The sequence below is a fragment of the Tupaia chinensis genome, unplaced genomic scaffold (genome assembly GCF_000334495.1).
Source record: "Tupaia chinensis unplaced genomic scaffold, TupChi_1.0 Scaffold138407_1, whole genome shotgun sequence".
Classification (NCBI taxonomy): domain Eukaryota; kingdom Metazoa; phylum Chordata; class Mammalia; order Scandentia; family Tupaiidae; genus Tupaia; species Tupaia belangeri.
The window spans coordinates 1,395,983-1,413,924 of NW_006198305.1; the positions used below are offsets into that span (position 1 = coordinate 1,395,983).

The 17,942-nt window shown below is 42.2% G+C and overlaps 1 pseudogene; it reads left to right on the forward strand.

The window, feature by feature from the left end:
* The first annotated feature begins 11,071 nt into the window (after positions 1–11,071).
* LOC102469815 (eukaryotic translation initiation factor 2 subunit 3-like) overlaps positions 11,072–17,942 on the forward strand; it is a 14,536-nt pseudogene continuing 7,665 nt past the window's right edge.

Here is a 17,942-nt window from a genome sequence, read left to right on the forward strand (position 1 = left end):
TTTTAGAGGTTTTCGCTATAGGGCGCGTGCGCTCGCCAGACAGACAGAGAGAGACATAGAGACAGAAAGCAAGAAATCACTCCCCAGGGGGGATGGTCACGCCGCAATCCCTTCTCCTCCATTCTCCTCCTGGGATCCTGGGCACGCACGCACACGTGCCTGGCGTGAGTTTTAAGCCACCGGGTCCGGGACACGAACCGCAGTCAACTATGTGGGAGTCCAGCAACATAGCCATTACGCTAACTGCTGGTTCCTGCCCTGTTCCTGTTCTTAAGGAGAAAGAATTCAGTCTGTTATCCTTCAATAGGATGTTAGCCATGTGGGTTTTTTCATAGATGTCCTTTATGGGGTTGAGGAAGTTCCCTTCTATTACTAGTTTATTGAATGTTTTCTATCATAAAATGGTGTTGAATTTTGTCAAGTGCTTTTACTGTGTCAATTGAGATGATTATGTGGTTTGTGTCTGCTCATCTGATGTATTAGATTCATTTTTTAAATTATTTATTTACTTTAGTTATTATTATTATCATTATTCAATTTGCTGTAGGGCACATATCCTCACCACAGAGAGACAGAGAGAGAGGGAAAGTGAGATAGCAAGTCACCAAGTCCAACATGCAAACCATGGTCAGCCACATGGGAGTCCAGTCTCTCAATGACTATGCCACCTGGCGGCACTTTGCCTACTTCTGATATTAGGATAATACTGGCCTTATGGAATAAATTGGGAAAGTATTCTCTGTCATTCCATTTTTTACAAGTGTTTGTGAAGGATAAGTGTCAATTCTTTTATATATACATATATATATATACACACACACATACACAATTTTATTACAAAATTGAAAAAATAACATAGAATGCAACAACCTAAAAAAGCCAAAAGTTACTACTGATACCAATTCCTTTGAGTGTTCTGTGTGCTACCATACACAAGTCAAGAAATTAAGCCACTAAATATTGAGGAACATTCAACATCAGCAGCAATAAAATCTAACTAACTGTATGTAGTAGCCCTCAAAAAGCTACAACGTACATTCTTTTTCTGCTGTTTAAGGTTTTAGCCATAGGGTACATGTTTTCACCAGAGAAAGAGACGGTGAGAGAAAGTCAGAAATGCCCTCCCAGGGGGAATGGCCACATCGCAATCCCATTCTCTATTCTTCTCCCAGGATTTTGGGCACACACACACATGCCCAGCATGTCTCTAAAGCTGCTGAGCCTGAGACTTGGTCATGTGGGAGTTCACCACCTTAATCACCATGCCGCCTGCTGGTCCACAGCCTGCATTCATTTTTTTAAACTTTTATAATTACTATTTATTTAATTTTATTTATTACTGTTTTTAAATTTGATCAGAGAGAGAGAAAGAAAAGGAAAGTGAGAAAGCAAGCCACCACGTCTGGGACTCAAATCATAGCCCGCTAGGTGAGAGTCCAGTGCCTTAATCACCATGCCACCTGCTGGCTCCCACAAACTGCATTCTTTTTTTTTTTTTTTTCATAGAGAAATTTTTATTATATGGTGCGTGCACTCACCGGAGAGCCAGAGAAACAGACAGAAACTGAGAAATCATTCCTTCAGAAGACGGCCACGCCACAAATGCTTTTCCTCCAATCTCTCCTCTGGATTTGGGCATGCACACACACGCACCTGGCATGAGTGTTAAGCCACCAGGTCCGGGACTTGAACCACAGTTGACTACGTGGGAATCCAGTGACATAATCATTACACCATCTGCTGGTCCCATACAACCTGCATTCTTAAAAAAAGTATTTTCTCTACAAAGAATCTTATCAGCTATACAAAAATCCATACCGTTTGTATACTGAAGCTAACATTGAGCTGCACTTGAATTCACGAGAAAAAACCCTGAACATTCACATACATTATTGCAGAGTAGCCATTTCTTCTTCATCTTCTTCCTCATCATCTTTTTTCCTCCTACTCTTCCTCTCTGGTCATTCTTCTTTGAGCCTGTTGGCCTGCCAGGGCCTTTCTTTCCTGCTTTGCTTTTGCCCTTGGCCCAGTATCCTGCAACATCCTTTTCACGTTGCCTTTTAGCATAACTGCTTTCTGCTCATATGGCTATTTCTTTCTTGCTGATTGTTCAGAAGACATTTCACCTGATTTTTTTTTTTTTCAGTATCCCCAATGGACAGGCCTGGGTGTTCACTTTTGATCTTTGGGTGACATTCAGAGCAAAACAGGAAGATGGCTGATGGTGGCCTTTTAGGAGCACTGGGATCTTCTTTCTTTCCCTTCTTATCATCTTTGGGAGGAACATAGTTTTTCATCTCCCTGTCATAATGAACTTTGTCACTTTTCTCCATATTGTCAAGCTTCAACTTTTCCTTTGCAGACATAGTCTTCCATTTCTCTGAACATTTCTTAGAGAATTCTGTGGAATCGACTGAAGAGTCTCGGTGTTTCTTCTTGTGTTCTTCCCAACAGGTCTGATATGAGCTCTCATCAGAGTCCCAAGAGGTCAGATCTGACAGCGACACTTGCTCCCCAGGGCTCCAGTGTGAAGCAGTTTATTGCCAATATAAATTCTTCTTTAAACATTTGGTGTAACTTACCAGTAAAGACACTGGGGCTGCCGGAGTCTTAAAGTACTATGGTAGTATGGTAGTATGGAGAATTGTGGGAGGTGAGAGGTGCTATATCCCACGTAGCTGGCTGTTTTGAGTCCCAGCCCCAGTGCCTTGAAAACACAACGAGCACATTAGTGTGTGTGCCCCAAATACAATAAGATGGAGAAATGGAGAAGGCATTGGAGCATGACCGCACCCCATTGGTGGTTGCATTCTGGCAAAGAAAAAGAATAAAATAGGTAGAAGAACTGCTAATGAGTCAGGGCTCACAATACCTAGACCTTCCCCAGACATAATCTGCTACTTCTCCCAGGTGATTGTTGTTGCCACTGTATCGAGGGCAGAGGAGATAGGTCATCTGAGGGCTTTACATTAAGGCATGGAGCCAGTGAGCAAGCCATGGAAGGAATTTCACTAGTAGATGCCAGTTGGCAGGAGCCGCCATTCAGGGTAAAGATTGAGTGTGAAGTGTGAGCATTCAGGCAGGGAGATGGAGAGCCAAGAGAGTGGGCACGACCAGTTGGAGGAGGTAATAAAGTGAGAATTGAAAATGGAATAGCCATGCTGGTGACTCAGGGGTTCAGAAAAGGATTCCCGAGCAGTCCATCTGTACAGCATCTTCCTTTCTTTCTTTCTTTTTAAGTATGCTCACCAGAGAGGGACAGAGAAAGTAAGAAAGCACCTCTCAAGGGGATGACCACACTGCAATCCCTTCTCCTCCACTCTCCTCTTGGGATTTTGGGCACCCATGCACATACACCCAGTGTGTTTTTCAAGCCACCAAGTCCAGGACTCAGTATGTGCAGTTGGCCATATGGGATCCAGTTGTCTTAACCATCATAACTGCTGGCCTCTCAGTAGGGTCTCAATGCTATGATCCAACCCTAGGTTCAGCCAGTCCCAGATTATGAGCATGTGTGAGCCTGGTGTGTTCAGGAAGGTCTCCAGGCATGAACTTGGATTCTTCCCATGTGGGTCAGCCTTCCAGAGCATTACATTATCATTGTGCTACTGTCTGGCCCGCCATTAAATTTTCTTTGGGAATTTTTAAAAAGAAAAATGGGTTAGTAAGAACCTTAAAAAAGAAAGAAAAAGAAAAAGAAACTTTGAGAGAATAGAAAGAAGTCACTCAAACCATTTCATAAAGTTAATAAAGTCCCAAAATTAAATCTGAGCAAGGACAGAATGAAAAATTATTAACTAATGTCATTTATGACCAAAGATGAAAAATTGCCATTATATTGTCACATTGGGGCCAACAGGCAGGATGGTGATTAAGGCACTGAACTCCCACATGGCCAACCATAGTTCGAGTCCTGGACCTGGAGACTCAAAAATCCCACTGCGCACATGTACAGGCATGCTCAAAGTCCTGAGAGGAGAATGGAAGAGAAGGGATTGTCGCATGGTCTCCAGTGAGTGCAGAGGCCTTATGGCAAAACCCAAAAGACAAAGACAAAGTACCTGGGTCAACTGAAGCACCAGCTTGCTCTCTATAGAGAAGCTGTTTTGTGAGAACCAGTAGAAAAGAGCCTGTAAGAGCAGCAGGTGGCATGGTGGTTAAGGTGCTGGACTTCACATTGCCCACCGTGGTTCAAGTTCCAGACCTGGAAATTTGCTTTCTCACATTCCCTTTCTGTCTCCTTCTGTTCAAATTTTTAAAAATAATAATAAATACAACTAAATAGATACCTCTTTAACAAAAAGGAAGGAACCTGAGCTGCTGGAACATATTTCCCTATGAATTCATGGCATAATAGGGGGTGATCTCTCTGTCTCTCTCTGTCTTTCTGGTGAGCACACACGCCCTATAGCAAAAACCTCTCCAATAAATAAATAAATAAATAAATAAATAAAAGCAGGGCCAGCAGGTGGCACGGTGGTTAAGGCGCTGGACTCCTCTATGGCTGACCACAGTTAGAGTCCCGGACCGGGCTTGCTTTCTTACTTTCCCTCTCTCTCTGTCTCTCACTGGTTAAATTTAAAAATAATTATAAATAAAATTAATTAAATAAAGTAGTATGAATAAATAAATAAATAACAGATCTCTTGGTTGTTTAAAAAAAGAAAACTAAAACTAAAGACCAACATCTCTCATGAACTTAGGATGCAAAAATCCTCAACAAAACATTAACAAGTGGAATCTAATCATGTAAAATGAAAAGCATATACCAGGCCAGCTCGTGGCATGGTGGTTAAGGTGTCTGGATCCCACATGGCCAATCTTGTGGTTTAAGTCCCAGACTCAGCAGCTTGAAGGATACTCTAGGCCCATGTGTATGTGTACATGTATACCCCAATATCCCAGAAAGAGAAGGGATTGTGACATGACTATGCCCCTGGAGGGTGCTCTGGCTCCCCATCCCCCCCAGACACATGCCCTCTGGCAATAAAGAAAACAAAAAAGAAAAAAATGGAGGATTAGAGCCGGAAGGTGGTACAGTAGGTAAGGATGCTGGACTCCCACATGGCTGACTGCAGTTCAAGTCCCAGACACCTGGTGGCTTACTTTCTCACTTTCCCTCTCTTTCTCTCTCCAAATTAAAAATAAACACAATTAAATAAAATAATTCTTTTTTAAAATGGAGAATTTATTCCATATATGCAAGACTATTTCAACATTCAAAAATTATTAATGTAATTAATCCACCATAAAAATAAACTAAAGTGGGGCCACCAGGTGGCCTGGTGGTTAAGGCACTGGACTCCCATATGACCAATCACAGTACAGTCCCAGACCCAGCAGCTTGAAATTCACACGGGTGTGCAGGCACGTGTGCCCAAAGTCCAAGGAGAAGAAAGGTGATTTCTCACTTTTCCTCTCATTATCTCTCTCTGTCTCTCTGGCAAGTGCATGCGCCCTATGGCCAAAACCTTTTTTAAAAAGCTAAAGAAGAAAATCAGGCAGATCCTAGCACAGTGGTTAGTCATCTTGCAGAGGAAGCCAGCTCCCATACGGCCAGAAAGAGTCCAAATCTTGAAAAACACTGTGGGGACAGACAAATTGCCCAGGATCCTGATAGGACAGAGAATTGAAGGAAGGATTGCAGTGTGACCATGTCCTTTGGAGGGTTCTCTCTCTCCTCTCACATGCATGTGTCCTCTGGGAGTTAAAAAAGAAAAAAAAAGAAGGAAGGAAGGAAGGAAAAATCACAACTGGACACATTGTATGGGTACCCAAGACCCCAGGAAGAGAATGAAGGAGAAGGGATTGCAGCATGGTCACCTCCCTCGCAGAGGCGTGATTTCTTACTTTCCCTCTCACTGTATCTCTCTCTCTCTTTCCAGTGAGCGCACATACCCTAAGGCAAAATCTCTCAAAAAAAAATAAAAAAGAGGGACCAGCAGTTGGCGTAGTGGCTGTGTCACTGGACTCCCATGTTGTCGACTGGGATTAGAGTCGACAACAATAGGTTAAACACGTGCTGGGTATGAGTGCATGCGTGTCCAAGATCCCAAGAGGAGAATGGAGGAGAAGGGATTGCAGTGTGGCCATCCTCCCTGGAGGGTGATTTCTCGCTTTCTGTCTCTCTGTCTCTCTCTGTCTTTCTGGCGAACGCATGCGCCCTATAGCAAAAACTTGTCAAAAATAAAAGAAAAAGAAAAGAAAAAAGAAAAAGTACCAATAGCTTCTCTCTATAGTGCACTTTGACTGTACACATACTCTAAATGCAAATAGGTAAAAACAAATGCTACCAGCTAGTGTTTCAACTAAAGCCTTTGCTTTGCTACAGAAAAATGGAGTCAATTTGTGCCTCAGGGGGTGTAGACACCAAAAACTCAGAAAGGTTTACTGGAGAGTAACTGGAACCAATTTTTTAGAGATGAAGTGGGGAGGAAGCCGTATTGGACAGGCAAGCCTTAGACCACAATGCAAATTTGACAGTCTTGGTTAACACAGAGGAGCCCAGGTACAAAGACAGCCCAATAAACCCGTCTCAGAGCAGAAATGGTCAATAAACTGGTCCACTCAGTCACGGGCTGGAGGTAATTCTGGAAGTGTCTGTCCTTGCCCTGAAACCTGAAGTAGATCTTGAAGGCACCGACAGAGGGAGCCTTTCAGCTAATTTGCAATCCTTACAGCTAAATGCTAAGTTCTTTCTTGAAGGGACATCTGAACAGTACATCCTCATGATTTAGTAACCAAGGCAATGCAGGTTAAGACCATGTTGAAATACTTTTTTATAATATATCCCTTAGATTAAAAATCGGAGGAGCCAGGAGTGCTGGCCTGTACCTGTGCTCCTGGTTACTTGGGAGGCTGAGACAAGAAGATGGCAACGGAGACTCTTTTTTTGTATAGAAGTATTTATTCAATTTTATTTATTTCTTATTATTAAATATTTATTTTTATTTTTTATTTTAATTATTATCATTATTCTTCAAATTTTTTGAGAGAGTTTTTTTGCTATAGGGCACGTGCGCTCACCGGAAAGACAGAGAGAGACAGAGAGACAGAAAGTGAGAAATCACCCTCCACGGGGGTTGGCCACGCCACAATCACTTCTCCTCCATTCTCCTCTCAGGACCTTGGGCACACACGCACACGCATCTGGTGTGAGTTTAAGCCATCTGGTCCAGGACTTGAACCGCGGTCAACTACATGGGAGTCCAGTGACATAGCCATTACGCTAACTGCTGGTCTCCACTATTCTTCAATTTTGACCAGAGAGAGATAGAAAGAGAGAGTGAGAAAGCAAGCTGCCAGATCTGGGACCTGAACCATGGTTGGCTATGTGGGAGTCCAGTGCCCCAACCACCATGCCACCTGCCGGCCCCCTAGTATTATTATTATTTTTTAATGTGACCAAAGAGAGAGAGAAAGAAGGAAAGTGAGAAAGCAAGCTGCTAAGGTCAGGACTTGAGCCACGGTTGGCCATGTGGGAGTCCAGTGCCTAAACTACCATGCCACCTGCTGGCCCCAAAGGACTCTGTCTTAAAAAGAAAAGGAAGAAAAAAATCTAAGGGGGTCAAATGTGATGGAATGGGTCATATGAATTCTCATGTATTATGATGCATGTGCAAATGTATAGAATCACTTTCAAAACCACTTTGGCAGTTTCTTGTAAAGTTACACACGGATATAACTCGTGATCTAAAATTAAATCCCAGGCATGTGTCTAGGGAAACTTGACTGGGTATGGGAATGCTTACAGCAGCATTTTTTTCTAATAACAAAAACACCTGAGGGGCCAGCTGCCCATGGCCTGGTGCTTAAGGCAGCTGGATCTCACATGGCTGACCATGAGGTTGGAGTCCCAGACGGGATGACTTGAGAAACACTCTGCGCACGTGTGAGCCTAAAATCCCAGAGGAAAGAATGATGGAGAAGGAACTGCGGCACGACTATGCCCATAGCAGGATGCTTTCTCACGCTCTCACTCTCTCTCTCGCTCTCTGCCTCTCTCGCATGAGTGCATGTGCTCTCTGGCAAAACTTTAAAAGATAAAGGGGCCGGCAGGTAGTGTGGTGGTTAAGGGCACTAGATTCTCACATGGCCGACCGTGCTTCGAGTCCGGACCTGGTGGCTTACTTTTTCATTTTTGGTGTCTCTCTCACACACATGCTCTTGCTCTGTCCCTCTCTGGTCAAATTAAAATAAATAAGTAAAGTTAAATAAAATAATTTTTTAAAAAAACTTTTAAGATAAAAAATATAAAGGGCCAGCATGTGGTATAGTGGCTAAGGTGCTTGCATTCTCACGCTGCCAACTGAGCAGTTTGAGTCCCAGGCCTGATGGCTTGAAATTCATGCTGGGGACATATGCCTGCATGCTTATGTTCTCAAGAGAATGCAGGAGAAGAGACTGCAGTGTGGCCATCCCCCCTGGGGAGTGATTTCCCGCTTTCTGTCTCTCTGTCTTTCTGGCGAGTGCACACGCCATATAGCAAAAAAAAAAAAAAAAAAAGCTCACGATTTTTAAATGAATGTACAATACATTTTTAGTGTAATAATATTACTCAATTTTGGTAGAATATTGCATGTATGAACTAAAACTCACACTTATCAAACCAAAATATCACGATTTGCAATTTACGTTCTATTTTGCTATTTTAAATTTTAGACAAAAACACACAATGTAGGCAGTTGTGCCAATGGCAGAAATAAAATCATCCAGATTCTGTTTCTTCATCTATACAATTGCTATGCTCTCATTATTTTGATCAGATCTGTTTACACAAATATGTAACAACACAGGAGTCGGAGACATGAATTGTACTCAATGTGAGCTCAGATCATTCTAAATCTTTATGAACTTTCTTTTTTTTAATTTTAGATTTTTGCCACAGGGGCGTGCACTTATGGGAGAGAGACAGAGAAAGGAAAATGTAGGCCCAGCAGAATGCGTAATGGTTATGTCGCTAGACTCCCACATAGTCGACTGCGATTTGAGTCCCAAACCTGGTGGCTTAAAACTCATCCCAGGCATGTGTGCATGCATGCCCAAAATCCCAAGAAGAGAATGGAGGAAAATGAATTGCAGCATTGCCATCTTCCCTCTGGGTGATTTCTCATTTTCTGTCTCTCTGTCTCTCCGGTGAGCACACGCACCCTATTGCAAAATATTCCTATGTATGTTATATATATATATATCCCTATGTATGTAATACACACACACATATATATATCCCTATGTATGTAATACATATATATATCCCTATGTGTGTAATACATATATATGTATATACATATATAATATGTATGTGTGTATATATATATATATATAATATAAAAAGGGGAATTGAGAAATCACCCCCCAGTGGGGATGACCACACCACAACCTTCTCCATTCTTCTCCTGGGATTTTGGGTATACACAAGTGACCAACATGATTTTCAAGCCACTGGGTTCAAGAAAATATAAAGTTACATCAGTGATAAATGACTGACCATGGTTTGAGGCCCCAACTTGGTGGCTTGAAAATCACACCAGGCGTATGTTTGTGTGCCCAAAATCCCACAAGGAGAATTGGAGGAGAAGGAATTGTGGCATGGTCATCTCCCTAGGGATGATTTCTCCCTTTCCCTCTCTCTGGTGAACGCACATGCCCTATGGCAAAAACTTTAAATAGGTAAGTAAGTAAGTAAATAAATAAAAGAAGCCCCAGAGAACTAGCTAGCCCCTTCTACCAGGAGAAAACACAGAAGTCCCTATCTATTAACCAGAGGTGGGCCTCACCAGAATCTGCCTGTACCTTGATCTTGGACTTCCTAGCCTCCCCAACGGTAAGAAGAAAATTTCTATTGTTTATAAGCTACCCAGTTTAAGACATTTTGTTATTGCAGCCCAGACTAGGACACAAACCAATAAATAAAATCAGAAATTAAGAAAAGGAGCCAGACGGTACTGCAGCAGTAAAATGTGATGCCCTGCAAGCCATCCACATGGGAGGATTCTGGGTTCATGTCTGTAGACTTCCCTGAGTACACTTGTGCCTGTGATCCATGGCTGGCTGAGGGCTGGGAGTAGACTTTGGTAGGGGTGCCGTCTCGCTCTGTATGTCTGTCTCTGTCACTCACTCAAGGAGAAAAAAAGTTTTTTTAATTATTGTTTATTTCATGTTATTTATTCATCCATTTATTTTAATTTGACCAGAGAGAGATGGGGGGCGGAGGGGAGGGAGAAAGGAAGCTGCAAGGTCCAGGACTCGAACTATGGGAGTGTCCAGCACCTTAACCACCATGCCACCTGCTGGTCCCCCAAAAAAACACTTTTATATAGGAATTTTTAATTTTATTTATTATTATTATTGCTATTATTATTTAATTTGACCAGAGAGAAAAGAGGGAAAGTGAGAAAGCAAGCCACCAGGTCAGGGACTGGAACCTCAGTTGACCATGTGGGAGTCCAGAACCTAAACCACCATGCCACCTGCCAGTCCCACAAATAGACTTTTTTTAATTTGTTGGTATTATTTTTTATTTTGACCAGGATGAGAGAGAGAGAGAGAGAGAAAGAGAAAGTGAGAAACAAGCTGCCAGGTCCAGGATTCAAACAGTACAGAGCAATGTGGGAGTCCAGCACCTTAACCCCTATGCCACCTGCTGTCACCTCATATATAAACTTTGTCAAAAAGTGACGGAGGGGCTGGCAGGTGGCATGGTGCTTAAGGCACTGGATCCCACCTAGCCAATTCCATAGTTTAGGTCCTAGACCTGGCAGCCTGAAAAAACACGCTGGGCATGTAATGCATGCGTGCCCAAAATTTCAAGAGGAAAATGGAAGAGAAGGGATTGCAGCGTGTGGAATGATTTCTTACTTTCCCTCTGTCTCTGTCCCTCTCTGGCAAGCACATGCACACTATGGCAAAAATAAAATAAAAAAGAAAGAAAGAAAGAAAGAAAGAAAGAAAGAAAGAAAGAAAGAAAGAAAGAAAGAAAGGGAGAACGAAGTGGTAGGAGGTAGGAGGGAAACACACAGGCCCTAATGGGAAAGAACAAGTGGGCTGTCAGGGAAGCCTGTGTAAGACCGGAATGCCTAAGACGGGACATGAGGGACCAGGAGCCAGCGCTGTGAAGAGTAGGGGAAGAAGTTGTTGGCAGAGGACACTGTGTGAGCGAAAGCCCCAAGGTTGGTACCATAGGTCAGGAGGGATCACCCAGAGAGGGCTAGTGCAGATGCTCTGAAGGAAGCAGACTCATTTCCCACAGGGGAGTCGCCATGTGAGACGGTGCTCACGTGCGGCGGTTCCTCCCTGTCCCTACTTGGCCTCCACTCAAGCCTCACCCTTTGATTAGATCCAGTAGCAAAGAGAGCTGTTATAAAAAGGACCTTTGCTCTCATTCTTTATCTGCCTGGATTGCTACGCTTTGGCACTTGAGTTTGGTCAGGGCTTTATAATAGTCTCTTTTTTATGTAGGAGGAAAATAAAAGGTGGATTTACATATTAGTTCAGAGAGATGTAACATTCTGGACAACAGGCATTTATTTTATTTTAAAAGAATAACTGGGGCTGGTCGGTAGCATGGTGGTTACGGTGGCTAGATCCCACAAGGGCAGCTGCGTGGTTGAGTGCTGGACCCAGTAGCTTGAAAAACATGCCAGGCATGTACCCAAAACCCCCAAAGGAGAGAGAAATGGAAGAGAAGGAATTGTGGCATGACCATTACACACACACACACACACACACACACACACACACACTGTGTGATTTTCAAATTAAAAAATAATAAATAAATAAAGTTTAAATAAATCTTTTTTCGAAAGAATTATCTTATATAACTTTACTTATTCATTCATTCATTCATTCATTTATTTTTAATTTGACCAGAGAGGGACAAAGCAAGAGAGAGGGAAAGTGAGAAAACAAGCCACCAGGTCAGGGATTCAAACTGCGGTTGGCTGTATGGGAGTTTAGTGCATTTAACCACCACACCACCTTCCAGCCCCCCAAGTAAAACTTTTTAAAGCAAGAAAGAAAACAGAGCAACTGGTATCTAACCTGCCCATGATTATCTTATATTTGTTGATACTACTCTTGGATTAATGGAGCTTACCACTCACAAGCACAAAATTAAACAGAGGTACACTAAACAAAAAAAATACAAAGTTCCACCTCCCTGTTTGATGTCTCAAAACCTTGTGATAGTAGAGTTTCTTTCCTTCCAGAGCTGCGGTTTCTGTTTTCATTCACATTTCTCCATCTACTGATGAATATTGTCCCTGTTCTTAAATGCCCTAGTTGATAACGGTCCTATGCACTGAAACCTCTACAGTAATTTGTCTTTTACTCTTGCTCTTTCTGCTTTCAAATTAAAGAGTCTACAATATTCCCACTTAAGGGGAACCAGCAGTTAGCATAATGGCTATGTCGCTGGACTCCCACGTAGTCGACCGCGGTTCACGTCCCGGACCCTGTGGCTTAAAACTCACGCCAGGCACGTGTGCGTGCGTGCCCAGGATCCCGAGAGGAGAATGGAGGAGAAGGGATTGCAGCATGGTCATGCCCCCTGGGGGGGTGATTTCTCGCTTTCTGTTTCTATGTCTCTCTCTGTCTGGTGAGCGCACGCGCCCTACAGTGAAAATCTCTCAAAAAAAAATATTCCCACTTAAGGAACAGAAATCTTATACTAAAAACAGAAGCCACAAAAATCTATTCTCTAATGGTAAAAATAATAACTTCTCAATAGAATATTTATTTAAAGGGACCTTAGCAAAGAACAGGGAAGACAGGAAAGTGGTAATTGTGCAAATTACTCTACTGACTCCATATGGCCGCCAGAGGGAGTCTAAACTATGATTCCCTCCTCCCCCTCTGAAAGGGTGTGTACTCTTGTCTAATAGAGAGAGAGGGAGAGAGAGAGAGAGAGAGAGAGAGAGAGCATCCCTCCCCATCAGAAATGGTCACACCACAATCCTTTCTTCCCTATCTCTCCTGACTTTCAGGATTTTGTTCATGCATGCACACATGCCCAGAGTTCCTCAGGCTGCCAAGACCAGACTAGAAATGCGGGGTTGGACCGGTGGGCTCTGGCTGCCCTAACCACCAGTCCCAGAGTGGCCCAGATGTTCTATTTTATCAGCAGAGCCATTGCAACAGTTTTTTTAGGTGTTATCTTTGCCTTTGACCAGCTCCAAATCCTAATATATATCAAAATTGAGGGAACAAATTGCATAAGGCAGCCCAGTCCTGTTTTCTTCACAGAGTGTAATCCCTAGAGACTTTTTCTGTTTATATCTTGTTCCATCAAAGTGGTTAAGAGGACAGTGTGACAAGGTGAGTGTCTAAGGAGAGCTGAGGTCCCAATTCTAATCATTACTTGTGCACAGAGAAGCCCCAGTAGATGGTTTAGCAAAAAAAAACTGGGTGAGGGCTGGCAGGTGGCGTGGTGCTTAAGGACACTGGACTCCCATGTGGCCGAACATGATTTGAGTCCTGAACCTGGCAATTTGCTCTCTCTCTCTCTCTCTCTCTCTCTGTGTCCCTCTCTGGTCAAATTTAAAAATAATAAATAAATAAATAAAGTTTAAATAAAATAATTTTTAAAAATAAAAATAAGGTAAACTCAGCTCTTTACACAGTGCATACTGCTCTATATCTCTATTGCTAAACATACTTTTAAAAATTGCCTAAATTTTATTTATTTATTTATTTATTTATTTATTTATTTATTTATTTATTTATTTATTTATTTATTTATTTATTTATTTATTTATTTGCGTGAGTTTTAGCTACCAGGTCCGGGACTCAAATCATGGTCAACTACATGGAAGTCCAGCGACATAGCCATTACGCCAACTGCTGGTCCTGCCAGAATTTATTTTTAAAACTTAAAGAGTCTATTTGATTTAGTGATAATCTGTTTTTATCTTATTATTTTATAAAGGTTATTGCCATAGGGCACATGTATTCCTTGGAGAGAGACAGCGAGAAGGAAGGTAAGAAATCACTCCCCAGGGGGATGGTCGTGCCATAGTTCCTTCTCTTTTGTTCTCTTCTTGTGATTTTGGGCATGCACGCACATGTGCGCATGTACACACACACACACGCACACGGTGTGATTTTCAAGTTTCCAGGTCTGGGACTTGAATCATAGTCAGTCATATGGAAATCCAGTATCTTTTTTTTTGGAAAAGTTTTTGCTATAGGGCAGAAAGACAGAGAGAGACAGAGAGACAGAAAGTGAGAAATCAATCCCCAGGGGGGATGGCCACCTTGTAATCCCTTCTCCTCCGTTCTCCTTTCAGGATCTTGGGCACGCACGCACACGTGCCTGGCGTGAGTTTAAGCCACCAGGTCCAGGACTCAAATTGTGGCCAATGACATGGGAGTCCAGCGACATAGCCATTATGCCAACTACTGGTCCCATCTTTTTTTTTTTTTGAATTATTTCATTTAGGGCTGGCAGGTGCTATGGTGGTTAAAGGCATTGGTTTCTCACATAGACAACCACGGTTTGAGTCCCAGACCTGGTAATTTGCTTTCTCAGTTTTCCTTTCTCTCTGTATCTGTCCAGTCAAATTGAAAAATAATAACAACAACAAGTGGAATAAAATAAATAAGTAATTATTAAAAAAAGAATTATCTTATTTAACTTTTTACTCTTTCTGTCTTTATTTATTTATTTTAATTTGACCAGAGAGGGACAGAGTGAGAGAGGTAAAGTGAGAAAGCAAGCTGCCAGGCCCAGGACTTGAACCGCCGTCAGTCATGTGGGACTCCAACACCCTTAACCACCACACCACCTGCTAGCCCCCAAGGGAATCTAGTATCTTAACTACTATGTCATCTGCTGGCTTTATCCCACATACCTACCATTGCCCCCATTTTCTTCTTAAAGCTCTGCTCTCAGTTTCATTTCATTTTTTCATTCAGGAACCATTACTGAAGTCTTGTATAATACTATTTCTGCCCCTGTCCTAGTTTGGTGGGAGAGGCAGACATAAAACAAATAAGTCTGGGCTGGCAGGTGGCATAGTGGTTAAAGTGCTGGACTCCCACATGATTGACCATGGTTCAAGTTCTGGACCTTCCAGGTCCAGCTTGCTTTCCTACTTTCCCCTTCTCTCTCTGTTTCTCTCTGGTTAAATTAAACAAATAATTATTATGATGATAAATGAAATAAAATAGTTCTTAAAAAAAAAAAACCATTGGGGCTGGTGGGTGGCATGGTGGTTGAGGTGCTGGACCCCCACATGGCTGACCATGGTTCAAGTCCCAGACCTGACGGCTTGCTTTCTCACTCCCTCTTTCTCTCTCTGGTCAAAATTTAAAAATAATGATAATAAATAAAATTTTAAAAAATCTTTAAAAAGAACAATTTTGGGGGGGTAAATTCATAGGAATATCATTATGGGAATTTAACATGCAGTTTAAAATTCCAGATCCTTTTTATTTATTTATTTTTTTTTTGAGAGAGATTTTTGCTATAGGGCGTGTGCTAGGGTGTCGAAGAGACAGAAAGACAGAAAATGAGAAATCACCCCTTGGGGGGGATGGCCATGCTGCAATCCCTTCTCTATTCTCCTCTTGGAATTTTGGTTACTCATGACACAAGCCCAGTGTGTTTTAAGCCACTGGGTCTAGAACTCGAACGCAGCCGCAGCCGATTATGTGGGAATCCAGCGATGTAACCATTCTGCCATCTGCTGGGCCCCAGATCTATCTACATTTTTAACCGCTGTCAATAGTATAACATATTCTAATGGCACTTAATACTTAAATCAAAATAATAGCACGTGACTACCTGCAGTTAGCTCTACATTTACATAGCAAAATAAGCATGGCTTGGTTAGTATATAACTCTTGCATTTCTCTTCGGTGTTGTCTTAGGTCAATGTATTTCATAATCAACATATATGGGAAAGATTAGGGAAAAAAGAAGAAAAGGGGAAGACAAGAAACCTGGCATTTCTTAGTTCACCATACTAAGTAGCTAAATGGTAGTTCTGTTGGTCTAGGGCAGTTTCCTCAAGGTCCTGAATACCTTATCTGTGAATTATATTTCTTTTCTTTCTTTTTTTTTTTTTTTTGAGGTATTTTTTTTTCTATAGGGCGTGTGCACTCGCCAGGAAGACAGAGAGAGACAGAGAGACAGAGAATGAGAAATCACCCCCCAGTGGGATGGCCACGCCACAATCCCTTCTCCATTCTCCTCTTGGGATCTTGGGCACGCATGCACACGTGCCCGGCGTGAGTTTAAGCCACCGGGTCTGGGACTCAAACCACAGTCGACTACATGGGAGTCCAGTGATGTAGCCATTACGCCAAATGCTGGTCCCTGTGAATTATATTTCTATGAGTATTTTTTCTGTATGTCTATAGTTCCCAAATCCTGGCTGTGTGTCAGATTCTTTTTTTTTTTTAATCTACAGTGTGTTTGTGTGTGTGAGTGTGTGTGTGTGTGTGTGTGTGTGTGTGCTACCCAGGAAGAGCATCCCCCACTGGGGTACAGTCCATAATCTGTTCTCCATTTTTTCATCCTGTCAGAGTTTGGGGCATTCACACACATGTTTAGCATGTTTTTCAAGCAACCAGGGTTGGGATTCAAACCACAGTTGGCTGTGGGAGGTCAGGTTCCCCAACTACTACACTTCATGGCTGGCCCTATTCTATCTACTTTCTTCTCCATGTAGTTGACTATTCAAGGTATCTCACATAAGGGGAAGCATACACTATTTCTACTTAAAAAAATTATTACTTTATTTCATTTTATTGGTTGCCATTATTTTACTTTTTTTTTTTTTTAATTTATTAAAGTTATCCAGAAGGAGAGAAGGAAAGTGAGAAAGCAAGCTGCCAGGTTTGGGACTCAAACCACAGTCAGCCATGTGGGAGTCCAGGCACCTTAACCTCCACACCACTTGCCGGCCCCACTATTTGTACTTTTTGATTGGCTTAGTTTATTTAGCATACTGTTCCAAGGTTCATTCATATAGCATGTATCAGAATTTCATTCATTTTTATGGCTGTATAATGTTCCATTTGTGGATATACCACATTTTGTTCATCCATTTGTCTGTAGATAGACATGGGTTACTTCCAGCTTTTGACTATTGTGAGCATTGCTGTGCGCACTGATGTTCAAGTAGTTGTTTCAATTTTTCTTTTTAATTCTTTTGGGTCTATGTCTAGGAGTAGAATCACTAGGTCATAGAATAATTGTAGGTTTAACTTTTTAATTTTTTCCCTAGATATGTGCACTCTCCAGAGAGAGAGAAAGGGATAAAGTACCTTCCGTGGGGCATGTTCATACTACAATCCCTTCTCCATTTTTCTATCCTATTGGGATCTGAGGCACACAGAATGTTCTTCAAGCCACTAGAGCCAGGACTAGAACCACAGCTAGCTATTTGGGATCTGGCTCCCTTAATCATTAGGCCAGAAGACAAACCCTACGTTTAACTTTTTGAGGACGAACCAAGTTGTTTTTCGTAGTGTTTGCATTTTACATCTGTCTATTTTCCTTTTTTAAGTGTTTATTTGGGACCAGCAGATGGGATAATGGTTACATTGCTGGACTCCCACATTGTCGACCCTGGTTCCTGGACTCGGTGGCTTAAACTCATGCTAGAGCATGTGCATGTGTATGCCCAAAATCCCAAGAGGAGAATGGAGGAAAAGGGATTGCATTGCAGAATGGCCATCCCCTGGGTGGGGTAGGGGTGGTCCTTGCTTTCTGTCTCTTAGTTTCTTGGACGAGCACACATACCCTACAGCAAAACATCTCTCTCTCTCTCTCTCCATATATATATATATATTGAGGCCACTAGATGGCACAATGGTTACATCACTGGACTCCCACATGGCAGACTGAGGTTCCCGTCCCAGACCTGGTGGTTTGCTTTCTCACTTTCCCACTCTCTCTCTTGCTCTGCCCCTCTCTGGTTAAATAAATAAATAAA